The sequence below is a fragment of the Octodon degus genome, unplaced genomic scaffold (assembly GCF_000260255.1).
Source record: "Octodon degus isolate 3935 unplaced genomic scaffold, OctDeg1.0 scaffold00066, whole genome shotgun sequence".
NCBI lineage: Eukaryota > Metazoa > Chordata > Mammalia > Rodentia > Octodontidae > Octodon > Octodon degus.
In genome coordinates this window covers 4,423,055-4,428,254 of record NW_004524642.1, presented here as the reverse complement: position 1 = coordinate 4,428,254, position 5,200 = coordinate 4,423,055, and positions in this window count along the sequence as shown.

The following is a 5,200-nucleotide window of genomic DNA, read 5'->3' as shown; positions in this document are numbered from 1 at the left end:
TCATTCAAGAAGTAGCAGCTAATAGATATTTCATAATGGAAATGTTATTTTGAATTACTGGTTCAAGAAAAGATAGATTAGACCCAGTTCTATTGCTGTTATTAAATACAGCTAGAAACTGGACATCAAATACGGCAACAAGCATAGAACAATGAAAGTGAAAAACAAGCGGACAGCCTAGGAACATTCAGAACAAGATAATGGGGCAAGGAGTTCTCATTTGTGCATTAAACAACGGTTTCCAGCTTATTTCCTGTGATTTTTCTGCTTAATCTTGCTATATTTTTTTTTTCCTCTCAAAAGCAGGAACAGCTAGCAGCTCAGAAGTAAAAATAGGTGCAGATAAAACAAACTGCAAAGAAAGCGTGTTCTAACAAAAGGACTAGTCTACAAGATGCACAACTTAACACTCCCCCTGATCCATGACTTGCAGTAGAGCAGGCCTAGCGAAAGGCAGGATTTTCACATTTGCTCCTCAGAAGATTCTGCTGCCATCTTTATGTCAGCAGGAGCCACATGGAAGACACTGTTCCCACTCTCAGGCAGGACGTGTCACAGACCCCAGTGGGAGTCTGAACCACTGTCCTGCATCAACAATGAAGTGTCCAGTTGAGGTTTTAAAAACGGCCAAGTAGGAAACCACACTTAATATCTGCAGCTGGCAACCTTAACACAAAGGTCCCAGTGTCCATCAGCATAGTAGGAGCAGAGGAGGCCTGTTAAAGCACAAAGTTTGAGTAAGTTTCAGGATCTCACAACATAATCCCCAGATATTTAGGGTACGATAAGCAGAATCACTTGTCAAATAAAGAAACAAAAAAAGTGAACATGAATAAGTAATATGATAAAAAAAAGTGCACACAGAGATAAAATAAATACTGGGATTATCTACCAACACTTGAAAGCAGCAATAATAAAGAAAAGTACTGCAAGGAATAATTATAAACACGGAGAAATAACTAAAAGACTCCATGGAGAAGTGAAATTTCATTGGAAATATCCCAAATCTCAATGGAAATATTCAGCAGCAGAAGTGAGACGAAACAAAGAATTGTAAACTCCAAAGTAAAAAAAGTACAATTTACACAACAGAGAGAAAACTGAGAAACAAATCAAAACCAAAGAAAAACCAAATCCAACCACAACCACTTGTGGGACTGAAATAGTGGTTCTATCATTTATTTTACTGATTTTCCAGACAGAGGCATAAGAGAGAGCTTAAAAAATACTTTAGACAATAATGTCTGAAATTTTTCAAAATTCAGTAAAAGGCATCAACCTTTAAGTAAGCAAGACAAGTAGGGTACACCCACAAAAGCTTATACTGATAAACATGACATCAGAGAGAGAAGGAAAAAAATGGTGGAGAAGGTGATTAGTCTGTCAAGTTTTTGCCTTAAAAGCAGCAAGAGGAACTATACCTCACGTACAGTCAAAAACCAATTCATATGGCAGCAGATTTTCATCCAAACTATGGAGGTCAGCAAGAACTGCTTCCTCCAATCTTTCAACTGCTGCAAGGAAAAAAAGCAGGACAGCATATCTAGTGAAAATATGTAGTGGTAACAGAGAAGAAATCAAGCATTCCCATAAGAAAAACTAAGAATTTACTGCCAGCACCCAAACTATAAAAATAGAAATTCTCCAAACAAAAAGAAATGAAAATGATGCAATTTTAAAACACTATGAAGGAATAAAAATCAAAGGAAAGTAAAACTCCTGGAGGAAACCAAGACCTAGGAGATTATGTGGCTGTTTGTCCACAAGGGGAATTGAGACACAATGGGTTCAGTACACCTTTCTGATGACAGCCCCTTACCCCCAGTAACACTAAGGTCATCATTGCTACAAAGCCATTGGCTGCTCAGAATTCCTTCACTCTAAGGAGAGGAGCTTTGAACAGTGTTGAATTCCGGTGGATCAAAGGGAAGGTCATGACAAATGGGGCCAAGTCTACAGGCTGCCTCCTTCTTCCCTGCCTCCCACCCCAGGCTTTGTCGACACCAGTAGAAAAGTGTTAGCTGTTTAACTGCTTCACTGCAATGCACTCAGGTCTCCTGAAGATGAAGGAGCACCAAACCCAGGATATCTGAAAATGATGAATAATATTTTGTTTTGTTTTACAATTTAAGGCAAGATTCACCCTACATTATTCCCAGGTTGACACATTGCTGTAAGTTAGTGTCATGAAGGTTTTAAGATAGAAGAACTAAATTAAATGACTGTCTTAGTTGCCTTTTTGCTATGCTAAAAATATTTTAATTTTAGCTCAGTTTTTAAAAATTTCCAAAGAGAAACCAAGGTTAAATGCAAGTATTTGAAGAACAGTACAGGTCAGTTCGCCAGCAAGTCATATGAATCATATATATTGGAAAGATAAAAACTCTGTGTAGATGCTGAAGACTAAAACTAGACCTATGTCTATCATCATGCATTAAACTGAAGTCAGAATGAATCAAAGATCTAGGCATTAAAACAGAAACACTAAATTTACTGGAAGAGAAAGTAGGTAGAAATCTTCTTGAAGACATAGGCATGAGAAGAGTTCATGAACAAAACCCAAACTTCATGTCCTTGAGAACTTTCTGCATGTCAGAAGAAATTGCCAACAAAGTGAAAAGACAACCCATAAATTGAGAAAAACCTTATCAGTCACTTAGAAAAAGGACTTCTACCTACAATGTATAAAGAATTGAGAAAAAAAAACAAGGCCCCAAATTCAAAGACCCAATCCACAAATGGGCATCTGAAATGGAGATAAATACACAGTTCTCAGATGAAGAAATTCCAATGGCAAATAAATATATGAAAAAATGTTCGACATCATTGGTCATTTGAGAAATACAAATTAAAGCTGAGCAACTACTTTGAAGATAACAGTAAGTAATGTAATAACAATTGTTAATTTTCTTTTATCTTGTTTTGAAATTGCGTATTATTGTTTTCATTTTTTTCTTTGTCTTTAAAATTAAAAAAATCTCTGTGTAGGAGCATTGATTCCTACTGAAGGAAAGATAGAAAAAGAAATAACAATTACACTTGGATAATTTAATTCCCCTTCCCTATAACTGAGAGAGTAATTACATCTTAAAAAGAAAAAGAACTCAGGGAGAGTATAAAAAGTTACCACCATGTATCAACAACCAGCTTGATTTCATTGAAACTTACAAAACACAGTACTTCGAAGAACACAATGCATAACCTTCTTAAGTGCTTAGCAGGATTTTTTTTCCAGAATACAAACATATGCTGGACCAGAAAGTAAACCAAAATGAGAGATGTTTTAAAATAATAAAAAGTATGTTCTCTAAAAATTACTATAAGAAACCTAGTGTTGGTTTAATATATGTGGGTTGGATATATTAAACCAACACTAGGTTTCTTATAGTAATTATATATATATATAATACATTATGCATTATGCATAGATTATATGCAAAAGAACTTAACTCGGGGCATGGCTGAGTGGCAAAGCACTTGCTTGCCTAGCAAAACTAACCAACACTGTTTCATTTTATATAAGGTATTTGAAAATCTGCAGGTTATGTGAGAAAAGCTGTGAAAAATCCTTCCCCTATACTGAACAATGACTATATAAACGTGGCTAAATCTCAAGGTATATGACATAGTTTATGTAGCATTTAAAAAATCCTTAGTAGTTCATGTTTTAGTACATAATAATTACAGTCATCGTGGGGAGTGGGTACATGCACACAGCACACTTTAATTTTTTTCATGTCCCATCCCCACCTTTCCCCGCCCCCTCCATCTCTTGGTCCTTTCTCATTTGTCGTTTTTCATCCTTACATATGTCAACAAGTAAACTAAAAGTAAAAGAAAAGACATCTATCAAATTTTGCAGAGTGCTTATATCTGAGGATGAAAGACAAAGTAAATAGATAAGAATGTTGTTAGAAATATAATCCTAGTATTTTATTTATTTTAAAAAGCAAAGAAGATGAAAAGACCTAAGGGTCAGTCACAAAGCAAGCAACTATTAACTGGAGCTGAGTATGTGCATGTCTAAGCTTTTCTGTATGTTGGAAATATGACATAATTGCGACTAAAATGAAATTGTAAAGGACAACCTGTAACAGACTCAAGTGTATTGATTTCCAACAGGATGTTAGGACTGTTTTAGGCCATGGTGATGGAGTGATGAAAGAAACACTCGCTAAATATACAAATGATCATCAAACAACGTGAAAAAATTTCTGCTTCATTAATTCTCAAAGAAATGCAAACAATGATAGAACAAAAATAGATACAATATGATTAATCATATATTAAGGTAGAATGTACAAAGCCAATGAAATTTGAAAAGGTATTTTCATAACTATGTATAGAAATACAACTCTGCTTCACATTTGTGTAAGTCAGTTCAGGATCATCGTTAATTCTGTGTGAAGAACTTCAAAATGTTACCTTTTTCCTTTGGAAATTTAGTTTAAGTGTTTAGCGATGTCAACAAGTATTTCTGTATGAAAATTTTCATAAAATAATTATTTTATTAGTAAGAAGTGGAAAAACTTGTAAGTCAGATAAATAATTGATAACACAAATCAAAGCTCCTTTGTTTCAAAATTTAAAATGCTCCAAAATCCAACATTTTTCAGCACTGGTAAGTCACAAGTGGAAAACTCTACGTCTGGTCCCGTACGATGTGTCACATTCAAAGCACGTGTGCACTAAAGCTATTTTATAAAATTATCTTCAGGCTATGTACTTGAAACATAAATAAAAATAAATGTATTTCATGATTAGCTTTAGATTCCATCCCCAAGATATCTTTTTACTTAAATGCAATTATTCCAAAATCCAAAAAAGAGCTGAAATCTGAAATAGTTCTGCTCCCAATTATTTTCTGTAAGACATAATCAAGCTTTATTTTATACAAGAAATACCATACAGCACTTATAAGATGATTTTTAAAAACTGTCTGGACATATACCTAGTGGGAAATACTGAGTTGAGTAGAATTTCTAGTTTAAGGTTTTTGAGAAATTAACATATTGATTTCCATAGCAGTTGTACTAGTTTACATTCCCACCAGAAATGGCCTAATGACACTTTCATTTGCAAATATTGATTCATTAAAGACATCCAAATCTGACTTCATTGAATAAAATAATTGAGAATATGGTGGGGAGGGAGTTTCTTAAAGAACTGTATGCCCCCCGATCAAGCAAGCAAACAGAAC